The sequence below is a fragment of the Haliotis rufescens genome, unplaced genomic scaffold, assembly GCF_023055435.1.
Source record: "Haliotis rufescens isolate VD_foot unplaced genomic scaffold, xgHalRufe1.0.p SCAF_12, whole genome shotgun sequence".
Lineage (NCBI taxonomy): Eukaryota > Metazoa > Mollusca > Gastropoda > Lepetellida > Haliotidae > Haliotis > Haliotis rufescens.
The window spans coordinates 26,994,238-27,015,077 of record NW_025963802.1 but is presented as its reverse complement, the minus strand read 5'-3'; the positions used below and the strand labels follow the sequence as shown (position 1 = coordinate 27,015,077).

General features: G+C 39.7%; 1 protein-coding gene across 2 annotated transcripts in view; it reads left to right on the top strand.

Moving 5' to 3' along the window:
- The first annotated feature begins 1,320 nt into the window (after positions 1 to 1,320).
- The window catches only part of LOC124116030 (alpha-1A adrenergic receptor-like), a 119,647-nt gene continuing 100,127 nt past the window's right edge, over positions 1,321 to 20,840 (top strand). Inside the window, exons 1-2 of one of the 2 annotated variants that reach the window (XM_048393465.1) lie at positions 1,321 to 1,716; positions 8,966 to 9,049. The gene's annotated coding sequence lies outside the window, so the exon portion shown is untranslated. The remainder of the gene's footprint in view (positions 1,717 to 8,965; positions 9,050 to 20,840) is intronic. The other variant, XM_046477234.2, reaches the window with a different exon arrangement.

Sequence of the window (20,840 nt, the reverse complement as noted above, 5' to 3'; positions counted from 1 at the left end):
AATATTTCAGCTATATGAAGGCGGTCTGTAAATAATCGAGTCTGGACCAGACAATTCAGTGATTTACATCATGAGCATCGATCCACGCAACTGGATCGATGGCGTGCATCAACCAAGTCAGCGAGCCTGACCACCCGATCCTGTTAGTCGCCTCTTACGCAAGCATGGGTAGGCAAATAAGTAGCGACAGAGTGACAAGATCATTTGACAGACAGACAGACAGACAGACACACACACACACACACACACACACACACACACACACACACACACAGGCAGACACACAGACAGACAGAAAGACAATTTATTCAGCATAAGTCTACTCGCCCCAAATACGTTTATACGAAAGTTTCCTTCTGAGTACGATCACAATCTATAGATGCAACACTTGATGACAACAACCACTACCAGCCATCTAATGACAGCTGCATCACATAATAGCAAATACCAGGCGAGACCCAGTGATCACAAACACCAGCTGCATCTCGTGACAACAAACACCAGCTGCATCTCGTGACAACAAACATCAGCTGCATCTCGTGACAACAAACACCAGCTGCATCTCGTGACAACAAACATCAGCTGCATCTCGTGACAACAAACACCTGCTGCATCTCGTGACAACAAACACCAGCTGCATCTCGTGACAACAAACATCAGCTGCATCTTCTAATGATAACCAACATCAATCGCACCCAGTGATCACAAGCACCAGCTGCCTCCAGTGACGACCACAAGCACCAGCTGCCTCCAGTGACGACCACAAGCACCAGCTGCATCATATTATAATGACAGACACAAGCTAGATCCAGTGATAACAAACACCAGCTGTATCCAGTGACAACAAACACCAGCTGCCTCCAGTGACAACAAACACCAGCTGCCTCCAGTGACAACAAACATCAGCTACATCCAGTGACAACAAACACCAGCTGTATCCAGTGACAACAAACACCAGCTTCTTTATATGACAATTAATGCAAGTAGTGACTTCGCGACAAAAAACACAGATTAGGGAATGTAGGAAGGCAAGCACCACCTCCAACATGTGCCTTTTAATTGCGATGAATTCCATATGTTAAAGTTTTCACATGTTGCTACTGTGTTAATCTACAGCATACACACGTGAAGTAATTACATCCTACGAATTTCAAATGAGTTTTTCAAAGGTTCTGAAAGTTAATTTTTCCAGAGGGCGAAGTGCGTTCTCCACAGGATAAGCTTTATAATCACGCATGCATATACACTAGCCTCCCACAAAGCAGATTAAACTGGCATTCCACGATCCGAGCCGAGCCTATCTCAAGTGTAGCACGACCAGTCAATGTAGGTAGTCGTATCTCTGTATTCGCACATGCAAGGCTCACAGCGTTTTACTGATACAAACAGTAGATACAGCTCCAAAGTGTCAGTCGGATTACAAAATCTTCACGTCCTTAACTTTATTACCGAGTTATTTTGGATCAATCTTGGTGCATTTTATGGTCGTTTTGCATGACCTAGAATTTAAATGGGGGAGTCCCAGTTTGCGCAAGATGGTAGACCTTTTATAAATTTTCATGGTGAACAGCTGGCGCGATATGGTGCAATCGAGGTGAAATTCCCGTGTTGGAGGTCACAAAGAGAAAGGATGTACTGTCATGCGCCAGGTAACGGTCGTTCCAATATTCTGACCTCGTGGACATGTTGGTCCGGGGGATGTGGCACATCAATGCGGTACGTATGCATTTATAGATCACAGTAGAACACTTACCACTTCGTTAGCAATCAAACACGGTGTCAAACTGACTGACTTGATGGATAACCAATGTAGAAGTATAAAATTATGGCAAAGGGATACATTTTGTTCTATTTAGCAATATGCTCTACAAACATCATATGCTTGGTACTGTGACTATGCTTTGGAACATACTGGTACAGCTTATTTCTCACCTAACGCTAACAAGATATTGACTTTTGTATGAATAAGGTACTCAAAAGATTATCCCCTAGTATGTAAATACGAAATTTGGTAGTAAAATTCACATTCGATTATTTAATGTGCTTGACAGAAACAGAATGTCAAGTCTGAGAAATCAAAACACCGATAAGCTTAAACGACATGTATTAGCATTAATCTCTCAAAAATCCGATGTTTCCGAAAACAGACAGTTGGCTGACACACAAATACAAGCGTCTAATAACTCTGCTTCGTCGATGCAATTTCCACATGACTACACTATTAGTGTCTCGTTTGAGTGTATTTACGTGCCGAGTACGTGACGTCCGTAACCTCTGCTGCAGTAAAGTAGTCCTGCTCCCATGGAACCAGCCCCGGACTCTCGCGAGCAGCAGTGGAGTAAGTGTCGGACTCTCATGTATATTCAAGCAGAAAATAACACGACGAGAACGCGCCTCGCTTGCTGTTTAAAACAGCAATCATGCACTCTTTTAAGTATACACTAAAGAATTGAGTTTGATTTCTATTTGTTGATAAATCATGTCAGTTGATTCTCCTTCCATCGGGTTAAGGGCAAACTTACTTGCCCTGTAACAATTCCTGGGTTTAATGTGTTTCGAAGAGTCCTATTTGTGTATATCGGCACACGACACCCCCTTGCTACACTGTTCTTGTAACGCCACGTAACTACCCGTCACAACACTTAATGTAAACTTCATCATCAAGCCTGGCCAGGTTCACCCAGCCCAGTTGTCATCACGTGAACTTGAATTGAGTCCTCAGGTGCATGACGTCACCGATTGTTTTTAAACATGATATGAATTTAGAATGGCAATGGAATTGAAAGGTTTTGACGAATTCGAACGTGGATGGAACCGCTGTTCCGGCACTTTTCTCCAGGGTTAATAGAAGTATAAAATTATGGCAAAGGGATACATTTTGTTCTATTTAGCAATATGCTCTACAAACATCATATGCTTGGTACTGTGACTATGCTTTGGAACATACTGGTACAGCTTATTTCTCACCTAACGCTAACAAGATATTGACTTTTGTATGAATAAGGTACTCAAAAGATTATCCCCTAGTATGTAAATACGAAATTTGGTAGTAAAATTCACATTCGATTATTTAATGTGCTTGACAGAAACAGAATGTCAAGTCTGAGAAATCAAAACACCGATAAGCTTAAACGACATGTATTAGCATTAATCTCTCAAAAATCCGATGTTTCCGAAAACAGACAGTTGGCTGACACACAAATACAAGCGTCTAATAACTCTGCTTCGTCGATGCAATTTCCACATGACTACACTATTAGTGTCTCGTTTGAGTGTATTTACGTGCCGAGTACGTGACGTCCGTAACCTCTGCTGCAGTAAAGTAGTCCTGCTCCCATGGAACCAGCCCCGGACTCTCGCGAGCAGCAGTGGAGTAAGTGTCGGACTCTCATGTATATTCAAGCAGAAAATAACACGACGAGAACGCGCCTCGCTTGCTGTTTAAAACAGCAATCATGCACTCTTTTAAGTATACACTAAAGAATTGAGTTTGATTTCTATTTGTTGATAAATCATGTCAGTTGATTCTCCTTCCATCGGGTTAAGGGCAAACTTACTTGCCCTGTAACAATTCCTGGGTTTAATGTGTTTCGAAGAGTCCTATTTGTGTATATCGGCACACGACACCCCCTTGCTACACTGTTCTTGTAACGCCACGTAACTACCCGTCACAACACTTAATGTAAACTTCATCATCAAGCCTGGCCAGGTTCACCCAGCCCAGTTGTCATCACGTGAACTTGAATTGAGTCCTCAGGTGCATGACGTCACCGATTGTTTTTAAACATGATATGAATTTAGAATGGCAATGGAATTGAAAGGTTTTGACGAATTCGAACGTGGATGGAACCGCTGTTCCGGCACTTTTCTCCAGGGTTAATAGTTTCTGGGGCATTCCCGACCATGCTGGTATACAAGCAGCTGCTACAATAGTTTTCAGAAGTTCAGCCATTATTTTTACGATAATACAGTAATAAAAATCATTTAATCAGAAGAACAATACACAAGTAATAATGGATTTCTTATTTGTTGCTTTGGTGTTTCGTTGTTTCTCTTAAGGGAATGTGTCCCTGGTGTTCCTGTGGATCTCTCAAGAGGATATATCCCCGTGTTCATGTGGTTCTGTCAAGAGGATATATCCCAGTGATTCTGTGGTTTTCTCAACAGGATATATCCCAGTGTTCCTGTGGTTCTCTCAAGAGGATATATCCCCCGTCTTTCGTTGTTTCTCTCAAGAGGATATATCCTGGTGTTTCGTTGTTCTCTCAAAAGGATATATCCGTCGTGTTCCTGTGTTTCTCTAAAGGGGATATATCCTGGCGTTTCGTTGTTTCTGTCGAGGGGATATATACCTGGTGTTTCGTTGTTTCTCTCAAGAAAATATTTGTCTGGTGTTTTGTTGTTTCTCTCGAGGGGATATATCCCTGTTGTTTCTGTCGAAGGGATATATCCCTGGTGTTTCGTTGTTTCTCTCAAGGGAATATATCTCTGGTGTTTCTGTCAAGGGGATATATCCCTGGTGTTTCGTTGTTTCCCTCAAGGGGATATATCCCTGGTGTTTCGCTGTTTCTCTCGATGCGATATCTCCCTGTTGTTTCGTTGTTTCTCTCAAGGGGATATCTCCCTGTTGTTTCGTTGTTTCTCTCGAGGGGATATATCCCTGGTGTTTCGTTGTTTCTCTCGAGGGGATATATACCTGGTGTTTCGTTGTTTCTCTCAAGGGAATATTTATCTGGTGTTTCGTTGTTTCTCTCAAGGGAATATATCCCTGGTATTCCGTTGTTTCTCTCGAGGGGATATATCCCTGGTGTTTCTGTCAAGGGCATATATCCCTGGTGTTTCGTTGGTTCTCTCAAGGGAATCTATCCCTGTTGTTTCTGTCGAAGGGATATATCCCTGGTGTTTCGTTGTTTCTCAAGGGAATATATCTCTGGTGTTTCGTTGTTTCTCTCGAGGGGATATATCCCTGGTGTTTCGTTGTTTCTCTCAAGGGAATATATCCCTGTTTTTTCTGTCAAGGGGATATATCCCTGGTGTTTCGTTGTTTCCCTCAAGGGGATATATCCCTGGTGTTTCGCTGTTTCTCTCGAGGGGATATATCTCTGGTGTTTCGTTGTTTCTCTCAAGGGAATATATCCTTGTTGTTTCTGTCAAGGGGATATCTCCCTGGTGTTTCGTTGTTTCTCTCAAGGGGATATATCGCTGGTGTTTCGTTGTTTCTCTAGAGGGGATATATCCCTGGTATTCCGTTGTTTCTCTCGAGGGGATATATCCCTGGTATTCCGTTGTTTCTCTCGAGGGGATATATCCCTGGTATTCCGTTGTTTCTCTCAAGGGGATATATCCCTGGTGTTCCGTTGTTTCCCTCAAGGGGATATATACCTGGTGTTTCGTTGTTTCTCCATATTTCTGCCATACCTTAAATACACCTACACATGTACGACAGTATTTACACCAACCGCGGCTTGGGGATCTGTAATTGTAACCTGACACTATACATTCACCCTTCCAGAGGGCATAGCCGCCTGCACGTTTGTGAATAGATTATTCTATGTTCACTGCTGACAAGGTTACTATGAACTAAGACAATGTAGTCATGATGTTCAGTGATAGCATGCCACGTTCCCCTGATTGCTGATGGTAAGCTGTATCGTGACTGTAGTGTTGCCATCATACCATGTTGCACCCCCATCAGATGAAAGAGCTTGCAGACTACAAAAAAACCATCATATAATAGCCTGCACATTAGTTCGCCAATGTAAATTTAACCACTGGGTGTTGTGGTATCAGAAATTTTTCAACGGGCGTGTTCGTAATAGTTACAATTCTCAACTGATTGCTGTGGTTGACTAACGACTGTTTAGTTGCACAACAGCCTAAACCACAAAACTGTAAACTGACATTTATTGCCATGGCAACTGTTTGGTCGCCTAACAGCCTAAACTGTAAACTGACATTTACTGCTATAGCTACAGTTTAGTTACCTAACAGCCTAAACTGTAAACTGTAGACTGACTTTTACTGCCATGGCAACTGTTTAGTTGCCTAACAGTCTCAACTTCAAACTGTAAACTAACTTTTACTGCTGTGGCAACTGTTTAGTTGCCTAACAGTCTAAACTTCAAACTGTAAACTAACTTTTACTGCTGTGGCAACTGTTTAGTTGCCTAACAGTCTCAACTTCAAACTGTAAACTAACTTTTACTGCTGTGGCAACTGTTTAGTTGCCTAACAGTCTAAACTTCAAACTGTAAACTAACTTTTACTGCTGTGGCAACTGTTTAGTTGCCTAACAGTCTAAACTTCAAACTGTATACTGACTTTTACTGCCATGGCAACTGTTTAGTTGCCAAACAGTCTAAACTTCAAACTGTAAACTAACTTTTACTGCTGTGGCAAGCCAACTACTTACATAACTAACATAGACCAAACCATAATGTTCTGAATGCTATATGACATCTACAATGAGTATATGCTGTGTGGTTTAATATATAATGATTTATTATTGAATATTTAATATAGAAAATAAGAGTTACCCCAAAATATTGTGGGGGCACGGGTGGCCCAGTCGTCTAAGGCGCCGCGATTCCCTGTGCAGAGTTGCGTCCCTTGGGCACGCCAGAAACCTATGATTGTGGGTTCGAATCCCGGTTCGCCCCGATTATGTTTCTAGGTTTGTCAGCACCATACCCGTGCTCGTGGGTTTCACCGAAGTGGTAAACGTCTGAGACCTGCATCACTTCGGGCTTTCCTCCCACATAAAGCTGACACGCCGCGATATAACTGGAATAATGTTAAAAGCGGCGTTAAACCCAACTCACTCACCCAAAATATTGTATATTTACCAGCATCATAACAGAAACATTGAACTGTAGGTATGAAGTACAAACCAGCTTTACCTATACAATTGAGTGTCGCATGCTGGTTCAAATAACGCATTACTTCAACGTGGTATTTTTTTCGCGCATACCTCTACCAGAATGTGTGTGTAGGAGAAGGCGCGGTTCAGTTTCACTACCAGTATTGATGATTGTGCTGAATTCTCTCAATCTGCAACCACTTCAGTGGTAGTGCTGTCAATACCTACTTTGTGATGCTTGTTGAAGAAGGGAGGTGAATGTTTGAGTCATTTATCAGTGAGAGAGTCTTTGTCAGGAGGGACTTCCTCTTTGGTAATATATACTTCCATTGTCCTCTTTGATGAAATAGTTCTCTGTTTACACACGCTCATTGACAAATTATTTAACTATTAAGAGAAAAGGGAGGACATGAACTTGGAGCATTTCTGTCTAACAAAAAACTTAGTATGTAGGTGCTTATAAGAAACAATTTCTCTGCTAAACCGTGTATGTTTAGATTGTGCCGATACTGAATTCGGTTTAATTGCTATGAATAGGATCTATTCTTTTTTATGGTGTTTTGGTAATTAAAAGACACAGATCATCTTCAAGACCTTCAAACTACTACCCGTGTTCAGTAAGCTGACATATAAACCGTTCTCAACATCCATGAATTTGTAGCAGGTCCATCATACGTTTAGTAGGGTTTAAATGATTACTCGGCCTTTAACCGGGGCGTTTCCATGAGAAGCTAAATCATGTTATAATGGTCCACCCAACTGATGGCTGTGGTATATCCCCGATAAAAGCCGCATACTCTGTAATCAGTACCCCATTTAGACAAGTGCTCCGGATAAACGGAAAATACGGATAAACTTTACATACTGAAACCTACTGTAACAAATCTAATAGAGAAACATCAGGGTTCATAATTAGCGCTTTATTCTTTCAAGGACAGTGACTCACTTTGATGAATTTCAAGCGAGATCAGCAAACATAGTTTGTTAATGTTTTATAATAAAAAATATTGATTATATAGCCGTTTAGTATCAATAGTATCAAATATAACAAATACTTTATTGAAGTGACGATAACACCAGCCATAACACCTTGCCAGACGAGGTATAGGTTATACACGGTATACAATAATGCTCCCCGCAGGCCAGCGCTATGCTCTCTTATTGCTTGGCTTACTCTGATGGTAAGCCAATCATCAGGCAGTCAGCGGAAGTGTCCCGTGCTGCATGCTATTTTCAAACAGTATACACACAGAAACCTAATTGTCGAGATACAGTTCCCATATTTGAGTGCATCGGGCCCATTTCACTCAGGTAGACGCGTCTATCTGTGACAGTCATGCTGGGAATCTATTTCAGTTTTATACACCGAAAAACATTACAAACTGATGATAACACGTTCCGGAAGTTTGGAGAGCTGAAGGTGTGGAGATGATCTTACATGAACCACCATTGGTGAGAAGAGTTTGTGTACACCACGACTGTGCCGTTCCCATCCTACTGAGGGGAACCGGTAGATATACACATCTTACTTGCTGTTTCTGAAAAAAACACAATGGACATTCTCTGACATAACTATTTCCAAAACAATAAACCGTCCAAGGCATCGTCAAATAGTATTTAGTAATATGACAGTGTTAATATTTGTATTTATCTCGTATAGAGACACTGACAAACATGGAAATGTGGATGATGACAGAGAATATATTACAATGTAAAGGGGTGATGTATGGTAGAAGGCACAGTGTGAGTAACGAGGTGACAAAAGACATGTTTCTTGTAGCAGGGAATCTGTTTATATACTGTCAACACTCTACACTATCATGATGTGTGCTTCAATAATCTGTAGTTTATGTGTAGCCCGTGTGTATCTTGTGTGACAACCTCCAACAGAGAGCAGTTTCACAACATGTAATGTAGCCCACAGTCCCACACCTCATCACAATCTGATTCCAGTTAGTTGATCTTATATAACCTGATCGATAATACCAGAAACTTGAGACACATCTCAAGGACTTCACTGATGGCCAAAGTGTCTGTCAGTCTGTTATTGTTAAGAATGTGTGTGTCTCTCCTCCACTAAATCTATGTTGCCTTGTTCATACGTAGATCGATGCCATGTGTTTGGTAGTCGGGATACCGTACATGACAAGACGTCCTTCAGGCCAATGCGAAGACAATCCTCTACACAAGGTAATGTATAAGGGATATAGTTACAGATTATGGACCAAATGTCCCTGAGGGAAGATGATAACATTTTTTCAAGTAAGTGAAATGGCTGAGAGACATTATGTGCCACTCGTGTGAGCTGTATTCACGAGTATAACACATCCACAATACAGTGTGATCACACGTGGTAGACTTGCACTTACGAGTACATCCAGTATGTTGATGTATGCCATCTATATGACATGGTTGGTTATACTACACATTATTCCATTTGATGGTGGCTTCCATAACAAGCCGGTCGCAATGTAAACTGATATCAGGAACAACTCTTACAGTAGTGCTGCGTGTATGTTTTATAATCTTAACTTTCATAACACCATAGTTTGTTACAGCTTCCAGACGTCGTGTCCAGAACAATAGCTCCATTTTGTAACTAAGATTCCATGTATGATATGCTTTCATAGATTGAATTTCAACTATGGGTCAATTAAAAAGTGAAAACGGTGTCTCTGACAGAAAGTAAAATAATTGGCAATGAGCCACGTGAAGTGATTGTGTTCACGATGACGTATGCCCCATCTTCCGGTCGTGTGTTTACTGGGGGGTGTAATCATTGATCAGTTAGCTGATAGAATCAGGACAGGTTGTTCGACCAATGTCAGCATTTCAGCTGCTCGGTGATTAACACGGTCCATAATTTGTAACAGATACATATATGATCTTTTGAGTTGTATTTTGTCAAGCCATTAATACACACAATCTAATCACAGATATACTACGAAAAAAGGAATCGGGCATTTCATTTTCGCGCTGCTTGGGGCAACTTTACATTTTGCAACCGGATGGATAGCGCTTTTGTCTGATTATGTGTTCGTCTTCCCATTATTTAAGGCGCTTAATCATCACAAGTGATAGGATACGAGATGTTAAAGAATGCCAAGGAATGACGTGTGTTGAAATGGCTTTTGTAAGTAAGTATGTTCTTGCTTTCAAACTTATTTTACACAAGGCACATGGAATGAGGCGTGTTGACACGCTAAGGAAATATGCTCTGGCATAAGGGTGAGATGTGTTGACATGCTGTCAAATACATGACTTTGTATGTTCTGGCGTTAAACCTTATTTTACACAAGGCAGATGGGATTAGCTGTGTTGACCGTTGTGCTTGTGTATATGTTCTAAGACTTGTATTCACTCAGTTTTGTCTTTTTCTGAAAAGGAGATGTGTGATGAAAACTTATCAATGATTTCTACAATCTCTGATCAGTATAAAATGTTTTAATTGTTTAAAATCTTCTGTCTCTTCAGTTTCCACAACTATCCCTCATGTTGAAATAGAAATTCTATTCTGTTTTCGAGGGGTTTTGTTGTTGCTTAGAAAGAGTTCGGAAATTTAATTCCATTACAATGTCAATGAATGTTGTCAATTTGTTGAGATTGAATATAACTCAATTCACATATTTCACATATCCAAATATGCGAGTTGTGTCTTGAGTGCTGTCAAATATATGGACTGCTACTACGGACATCCCCGTGCCGGATGTCTTTCGGTAAAAATTAAACTATCTAATTGGCTAAAATACACCAGCTTCAACAAGCCTGTGAAAGCTGCAACAAATTAACTGATAAAAAAGCATTGTGTCATCAGCAGATGACAGCACAAATGATGCAAGAGTGTTAGATGTCAGAGGATGTATATGCTTCAGTCAGGGTATTAGATGTCAGAGGATGTATATGCTTCAGTCAGGGTATTAGATGTCAGAGGATGTATATGCTTCAGTCAGGGTAATCGATGTCAGGATATACACACTTCAGTCAGGGTAGTAGATGTCAGAGGATGTATATGCTTTAGTCAGGGTATTAGATGTCAGAGGATGTATTTCCTTCAGTCAGGGTATTAGATGTCAGAGCATGTATATGCTTCAGTCAGGGTATTAGATGTCAGAGGATGTATATACTTCAGTCAGGGTATTAGATGTCAGAGGATTTATATGCTTCAGGCAGGGTTCAAGATGTCAGAGGAAGGATATGCTTCAGTCAGGGTATAAGATCTCACAGGATGTATATGTTTCAATCAGAGTATTAGATGTTAGAGGATGTATATGCTTCAGTGAGATTATTAGATGTCGGATGATCTATATATTTCAGTCATAGAATTAGATGGCAGAGCATGTATATGCTTTAGTCAGTATATTAGATGTCAGAGGATGTATATGCTTCAGGCAGGGTATTAGATGTCAGAAGATGTATATACTTCAATCAGGGTATAAGATGTCAGAGGATGTGTATACTTCAGTCAGGGTATAAGATGTCAGGCGATGTATCTGCTTTAGTCAAGTTTAGATGTCAGAGGATGTATATGCTTCAATCAGGGTACAAGATGTCAGAGGATATATGCACTTCAGTAAGGGTATTAGATGTCAGGGAATGTATATGCTTTAGTCAGGGTATTAGATATCAGATGATGTATATACTTTAATTAGAGTACATGATGTCAGAGGATATATACTTCAGTCAGGGTCTTAGATGTCAAGGGGTGTATATAATTCAGTCATGGTATAAGATGTCAGAGGATGTATATGCTTCAGTCAGGGCATTAGATAGCAGAGGATGTATATACTTCAGTCAGGGTATTAGATATAAGAGGATGTATATGCTTCAGTCAGGGTATTATATGTCAGAGGATATAAATACTTCTGTCAGGGTTTTAGCTGTCAGAGGATGTGTATACTTCAGTCAGGGTATTAAATATCACAGGATATTTACACTTCATTCGGGATATTATATGTCAGGAAATGCATATCCTTCAGTCAGGGTATTAGATGTCAGAGGATGTATATACTTCAGTCACGGTTCAAGATGTCTGAGTATATAAACTTCATTCACGGTATTAGATGTCAGAGGATGAATATGCTTCAGTCGAGATATTAGATTTAAGAGGATGTACATACTACAGTCAGGGTATTAGATGTCAGAGAATGTATATACTTCGGTCAGGGTATTAGATATCAGAGGATGTATATACTTTAGTCAGGGTATTGGATATCAGAGGATGTATATACTTCAGTCAGGGTATTATATATCAGAAGATGTATATACTTCAGTCAGGATATTAGATATACGAGGATGTATATGCTTCAGTCAGGATATTAGATATACGAGGATGTATATGCTTCAGTCAGGGTATTATATGTCAGAGGATATAAATACTTCAGTCGGGGTTTCAAATGTCAGAGGATATTTACACTTCAGTCGGGGTACTAGATGTCAGGGAATGGATATCCTTCAGTCAGGGTAAAAGATGTCAGAGAATGTATATGCTTCAGTCAGAGTATTATATGTAAGAGGATGTATATACGTCAGTCGATGTATTAGATGTCATAGAATGTATATACTTCAGTCAGGGTTTTAGGTGTCAAAGGATGTATATACTACAGTCAAAGTATTAGATGTCAGGGGATGTATATACTTCAGTCAGGGTATTAGATGTCAGAAGATGTATATACGTCAGTCGATGTATTAGATGTCATAGAATGTATATACTTCAGTCAGGGTTTTAGGTGTCAAAGGATGTATAAACTTCAGCCAGGGTATTAGATGTCAGAGGATGTATATACTTTAGTCAAGGTATTAGATGTCACAGGATGTATATGCTTCAGGCAGAGTATTAGATGTCAGAGGATGTATATGCTTCAGTCAGGGAATTAGATGTCAGGGGATGTACATGTACATGCTTCAGTCAAGGTATTAGATGTCAGAGGATGTGTATACTTCAATCGGGGTATTAGATGTCAGGGGATGTATATGCTTCAGTCAAAGTATTAGATGTCAGAGGATGTGTATACTTGAAACGGGGTATTAGATGTCAGGCGATGTGTATACTTCCATCAGGGTACAAGATGTCAGAGGATATATAAACTTCAGACAGGGTATTAGATGTAAGGGGATGTATATGCTTCAGTCAGGTTACAAGATGTCTGAGTATATATACTTCACTCGAGGTATTAGATGTCAGAGGATGTATATGCTTCATCAAGGTATTAGATGTCAGAGGATGTATATGCTTCAGTCAAGGTATTAGATGTCAGAGGATGTTATATGTTTCAATCAGGGTACAGCATGTCAGAGGATATATATACTTTAGTCAGTGTACAATATGTCATACGATGTATATACTTCAGTCAGGGTACAAGATGTCAGAGTATATATACTTCAGTCAAGGTATTAGATGTCAGGGGATGTATATGTTTTAGTCAGGGCATTAGATGTCAGAGGATGTATATATTTCAATCAGGGTATTATATGTCAGAGGATGTATATCCTTCAGTCAGGGTACAAGATGTCAGAGGATATATATACTTCAGTCAGCGTACAAGATGTCAGAGGATATATATACTTCAGTCAGCGTACAAGATGTCTGAGTATGTAAACTTCATTCAAGGTATTAGATGTCAGAGGATGTATATGCTTCAGTCAGGGTATTAGATTTCAGAGGATGTATATACTACAGTCAAGGTATTAGATGTCAGGGGATGTATATACTTCAGTCAGGGTATTAGATGTCAGAGGATGTATATCCTTCAGTCGATATATTAGATGTCACAGAATGTATATACTTCAGTCAGGGTTTTAGATGTCAGAGCATGTATATGCTTTAGTCAGGGTATTAGATGTCACAAAATGTATATACTTCAGTCAGGGTATTAGATGTCAGAGCATGTATATGCTTTAGTCAGGGTATTAGATGTCAGGCGATGTGTATGCTTCAGTCAGGGTATTAGATGTCACAGGATGTATATGATTCAGTCAGAGTATTAGATGTCAGAGGATGTATATGCTTCAGTCAGGGAATTAGATGTCAGGGGATGTACATGTACATGCTTCAGTCAAGGTATTAGATGTCAGAGGATGTGTATACTTCAATCGGGGTATTAGATGTCAGGGGATGTATATGCTTCAGTCAAGGTATTAGATGTCAGAGGATGTGTATACTTGAAACGGGGTATTAGATGTCAGGCGATGTGTATACTTCAATCAGGGTACATGATGTAAGAGCTTGTGTATACTTCAGTCAGGGTATAAGATGTCAGGCGATGCATATGCTTTAGTCAAGGTATTAGATGTCAGAGGATGTATATGCTTCAATCAGGGTACAAGATGTCAGAGGATATATCCTCTTCAGTCAGGGTATTGAATGACAGGAAATGTATATGCTTCACTCATGGTATTAGATATCAGAGGATGTATATACTTTAATCAGGGTTCAAGATGTCAGAGGAAATATTCTTCAGTCCGGGTATTAGATGTCACGGGGTGTATATGCTTTAGTCAAGGTATTAGATGTCAGAACATGTATATACTTCAATCAGGGTACAAGATGTCAGAGGATATATACACTTCCGTCAGGGTATTAGATATAAGGGGGATGTATATGCTTTAGTCAGGGTATTAGATGTCAGAGAATGTATGAACTTCAGTCAGGGTATTATATGTCAGCGAATGTATGTGCTTCAGTCAGGGTATTAGATGCCAGAGGATGTATATGCTTCAGTCGAGGTATTAGATATCACAGAATGTATATACTTTAGTCAGGGCATTAGATGTCAGAGGATGTATATACTTCAGTCAGGGTATTAGATAAAAGGGGCCTGTATATGCTTCAGTCATGGTATAAGATGTCAGAGGATGTATATACTTCAGTCAGGGTATTAGATGTCAGAGGATGTATATACTTCAATCAGTGTACAAGATGTCAGAGGATATATACACTTCAGTCAGGGTATTAGATGTCAGGGGAAGTATATGCATCAGTCAGTGTATTAGATGTCAGAAGATGTAAATACTTCAGTCAGGGTATTAGATGTCAGAGGATGTATATACTTCAGTCAGGGAATTAGATATCAGAGGATGTATATACTTCAATCAAGGTATTAGATGACAGAGGATATATATACTTCAGTCAGGGTATTAGATGTCAGAGGATGTATATACTTCAGTCAGGGTATTAGATGTCAGAGGATATATATACTTCAATCAGGGTACAAGATTTCAGAGGATATATACACTTCAGTCAGGGTATAACATGTCAGGGGATATATATACTTCAGTCAGTGTATTAGATGTCAGAGGATGTATATACTTCAGTCAGGGAATTAGATATCAGAGGATGTATATACTTCAATCAGGGTATTAGATGTCAGGGGATATATATACTTCAGTCAGTGTATTAGATGTCAGAGGATGTATATACTTCAGTCAGGGAATTAGATATCAGAGGATGTATATACTTCAATCAGGGTATTAGATGTCAGAGGATATATGCTGTATACTTCAGTCAGGGTGCAAGATGTCAGAGTATATATACTTCAGTCGAGGTATTAGATGTCAGAGAATGTATATACTTCAGTCAGGGTATTAGATGTCAGAGTATGTATATGCTTCATTCAAGGTATTAGATGTCAGGGGAGGTATATATTTCAATCAGGGTATAAGATGTCAGTGGATATATATACTTCAGTCAGGGTACAAGTTGTCTGAGTATATATACACTTCTGACAGGGTATTAGATTTCAGAGGATGTATATACTTCAGTCAGGGTATTATATGTCAGAGAATGTATATACTTCAGTCAGGTTATTATATGTCAGCGAATGTATATGCTTTAGTCAGGGTATTAGATGTCAGAGGATGTATATGCTTTCATCAGGGTACAAGATGTCAGAGTATCTATACTTCAGTTAGGGTACAAGACGTCAGTGAATGTATATACTTCAGTCAGGGTATTAGATGTCAGAGAATGTATATACTTCAGTCAGGGTATTATATGTCAGCGAATGTATATGCTTTAGTCAGTGTATTAGATGTCAGAGGATCTATATACTTTCATCGGGGTACAAGATGTCAGAGTATCTATACTTCAGTCAGGGTACAAGACGTCAGTGAATGTATATACTTCAGTCAGGGTATTAGATGTCAGAGAATGTATATACTTTAGTCAGGGTATTATATGCCAGCGAATGTATACGCTTCAGTCAGGGTATTATATGTCAGCGAATGTATATGCTTCAGTCAGGGTATTAGATGTCAGAGGATGTATATACTTTAGTCAGGGTACAAGATGCCAGAGAATGAAAATACTTCAGTCAGGGTACAAGATATCAGGGGATGTATATGCTTCAGTCAGGGTATTAGATGGAATCCCGTGCATGTATTTCAGCTGCCCTGCTTTAAGGCTTTGAAGTGTTTGTTGTGAGGAGTTATAATACTACACTCTTTTGTGCAGACTCTGTGGCAGACTGTAACTGTAGAGGAGGTAGACGAGGTTCACAAGTGTTACACTTTACATATCTCGCATGTTTACAACATCAAGTGTTATTACTTTATAGCGACATGATCAATTTCTTCCTTAATTTAAGTTATGTTTGATAAAATATAGAAAGTTTGGATAAATAATTTCTGTCATATAACCGAACATTGATCACCCGTTTGGACATTAATATCACTGTTTAACAAATCAGAAGTGTAATATATGAAGGTTGCTTTCAGTAGTGTAAGATAGTCCGTGACATATTAATCGATATAACGAGTAACTACTTTGATACGATACCAAAGGGATTTCTGAATGAAACACTACACTGAGTAGAATATTAGACTAGAAAGACTTGTTACCCTGTTGATTCTTGTATCCGCTGTTGTGCAACATGGATATCCTCAATAATATGTGTACATATAATGCTAGACTCCATGCAATGCCCATGCTCAAAGGGCTAACATGAATACCAAGGTAAATAGATCAGTGTGCACTCAATTTTTATTCTCAGCTCCCTGGGTAGTATAAAACCCAAGCTGCCTGTGAGGAGCTAGAAGGTTAACAGCCACAGAACCATCTCATCCTACCGGGCACCCACTCCCTGCCGGTGAACAGAAGAACATTTCAAAGGAAGTCACTTTCAAAAAATCATGAGCTACATGTGCTTCAGTCGTATAAACTCTCTTGAGGCTCTGGAATTAGGTCACCCATCCAACTATTCCTCGCGACAGGCGTTGCTCAACTTCCTCTGATTTGTGACCACGTGCCACCACATGGACGATGGGGCATGGAGATCGGGGTACCTCGTATGGCATCATAACATCACGCCCATGCTGTAACTCTGGTCTGTCTGACACTTAATGTGCATAGTGTCATATGATAGAACTATAATAGTATTTTGATTACTTCTACGCAAACAACATTGACTCTCTCACAGGTCAACCAAGGTTGTATGGTAAGATTATATTTATCCCACCAATAGATTACGGACATGGTTGTTCAAGTAGTCCCTGATTCCGATCGTGTGATATATACCTCGCCGCCTCAGTTTCAAATGATCCAGAGCAAAATCTGTTTTGTAAAAATGTTATGTTGCTCTATGCGGGTTGCAATAGCATCTCTTTGCGTATTAGATCTTTTAGCAAGGAAACTCGAATCGGAACTATGTCATGTGTTTAACCGTACGGATGCCTTGTAGTGAACAGGTGCACACCTCAAGGCAGTGTAGGTGAGGGAAAGCGTCTTCTATAATCAGTTAATTACAGCATATAAACAAACCAAAGCCGTCAACTCCATGTCTTATCAGCGGTTTAATTTTTCGACTCCATCGGTTCAAATAAAGTCATGTAAATTTATCGGTCAGTTTTCTATTTGAGTAAGGAAAATATTACCATGGAAATACATCGGAGTTTTAAACTGTTCTTGACTTGTGTTGATAGGTTTGATATCTAAAGACTCTCTGACGAGATTCTTGCCTTTGTTATCAAATGTTGAAGTACTTTATCTAAGAAAAGCAATGTGATTCTTATTTAAATATGCACATGCACCTGATTATATATTTAGCTAGACGAACGTTTGTAAGTTCAGGATGGCCGGTGAATATGTGATGAAGCCAGAAACCAAATTCTTCTCTGAAATTATCCGAAGAGCAACAAAGCGCAACACCTGATCTGTACCATTACAGTAATTTATTCTTCTGCTCGTGGACGGTCGTCGCTAATCCGAGTGTGCCGACTTTCGTGTATACTGTACGTTTCGCGTTCATGTAATGATCATCAGTGAACATTAACACAGAATGTAAGACCGCAAGTTACCTTTACCACAAATTAGAGCGCCCAGTCCTTAATACGAGGGATGGCTAAAATGTTCTGAGCCCAACTACGAAGGATGTATAATACACCCTTAACAGTTTGCATGTATTAAGTACAATACTGTCCAAGCTCACAGGCTTCATTTAAACCAAACACACAACCAAGCAGCACATTTCTGCGATCATCAAACTTAATTAGTATTCTCTGTTCTCTGTTAATGAAGTCATCAAGTTATCAAGTCATCAAGTTTCACCAACTGACAGGGCTCATTCCAACAACCGGGGAGATATTCTCCTTGTTTTGCCACTGTTAAGAGGGGGCAGGGGAGAGCAAAAGGGGGAGAAATAGCCTTAAAAATTATCAAAGATCAGGAAGACCTTCTATTGCCGCCACTTGGGGAAATGGTGACAAAATACAAGATATCATTATGGTTGTTCGACGACTGGCCACACACCACTACCATTTCAGAGGCATCTCTCATGGAAGAGTACAGACCATTCTGAGGAATGGCCTGGGAATGAAAAAGGTTTCAGCACGCTCGGTTCCAAGACTCCTGATCAGAAACGCTGTAGGTTCATCATCTCTCAAGAAAATGTACGTCATTTTCAAGCACTTAGATGATTTTGTGGAATGATTTGTAACCATCGATGAGTCTTGGGTTCACGACTATCAGCCTGAAATTAACCATCAGTCAAAGCAGTGGTTAATATCTAACGTCTCCTCCGACAAAAAGGCAAAGTCTGTTCTATCAGTTTGCAAGGAGATTCAGTCGGCATTCCTTCTAGAACCCTACTGGTGGACTACATCCTGAAAGTTGAGACTATTAATTCCAAAATAAATAGTATGTTAATCTGCCTAGGCGACTGCGTGAAAATGTTTTTGAAGGTGTACCGTTCCCCAAGGACACAACATCCCCTCACAAATCTGTTGTCGCAATGCATGACCGTGGCTTTGAACTCATATTTGGTTCAGTAACATAAAGAACTAACTGTCTGGTAAGCTTTGTGCAAATGATTATGACGTCATTTTGTTGTGGAGTGAGTGAGTTGGGTTAACGTAGCTTTGAAGGCTATTCCAGTTATATCACGGCATGTCAGCTTAATTTGGGAGAAACGCCGAAGGGATGCAGGTCTCAGAAACCCTCGAGCCCAGGTATGGTGCTGACAAGCCGAAAAACATATTCGGGGTGAACCGGGATTTGTACCTCGTTCCCAAAGGGACGCAACTATTCACTGCGATTTGCGGAGGACTTTTTACTCTCGTAGGATCAAGGCACATAGGCGCGAGTACCATACTACCTCGTTGGCAGGCCGGACATACAAACTCCAGCTCTCCCTATTTTGTGAAACGTTTACAATTTACGTCTGATTGCAAATAAAATATTTCACCAACGGATAGACAAATATTCATATCACAAAATAGAAAGAGGGTATGCTTGGTGAGAATAGTTCCATCTTATTGTTGTTACTATTAAATATGAATTGTTAATCTTTAGTTTATTGCCGAAGTTTGAAATGTTTTATGCCCACTTCATCAGAGCAAGTTATTCACACTGACATCACAACTTTATCAAAGAGAAAGCTTATATAAACACTGTAGGTAAGCATTACGTTGGCTACATTTGAAAAAGTTGCACTGGGTTGCTGGGTTGCTTTCATGCAGATTTGTTATGTGTGCGTCTTCTTGGTTACGGAGGTATTTTATGATCCCGGTAACGTACGATCTCTTATTGAGTGGCAAGCTGTAATTACAGGGCCACCGTGGTACATATATTCCCGTCAGACACAGGGAGAGTGTGTATATAAATGCAGGAATGCTGAAGGTAATAACCAGTTTCTCATGTTCATGATTAATACTCCAGGGGATTGCCCGCGGAGAGAGTGGGAGAACTTCTTTAATATGTGCATAGATACAGGAAACCTACTGGTAAGGAGTTTGTCGTGGAGGCAGCTGATTTAATTGTAAGTGTTTAGTGTAGCCTTTGGTCCCACCATTATCCAAGATTAGCATATATATATGAAGAAGTATGTTTGCCTTTCCATATAAAAACCAAGATATAAAATTGCTCGTGGCTTTGTGTGTGTATGTGTGCGTGTGTGTGTGTGTGTGTATGTGTGCGTGTGTGTGTTTGTGAGTGTTTGTGTGTGTTTGTGAGTGTTTGTTCGTGAGTAGCGTTTACATAATTTACTGCTAAACTTAATAAATAACAAATAAGTTACTGGATTAAGTAGAACTGAAAACACTTTCAGGGAAGAGTGGTATTCAGTAAATTAGAATCTATGAAAATGGGTGTCTTACATAGAAATTCGGGTTGTCTTTTTGCATTACTGTTAGTGATATTCACTCAACTTTTCGATTTCGCGAACGTGTCATTTTAAGAATCGATCAAATTTGTCAGTCAAGTGAAAAACCTCAGCTGCTGAACTATCGCTGAACATGAATAGTTTGGTTTGACATTTCTATTCGATTTACAAATTTTGCCTCTTACTGTGTCCTAATGTGATGTGGGAATTATCAACTCGTTCGATTTCCTGTCTGGAAGTTGAGCACAGCCATTTTGCGAAGACGGGTTACAACACTGGCAAACATACAAGTACCGACTGAACAGATGTAATGTGTAGTACCACAAAATATAACAATTTTCAAGATTGAAAGTTAAAGTCTAGAATATATAAATACTATAATTGTGAACTAT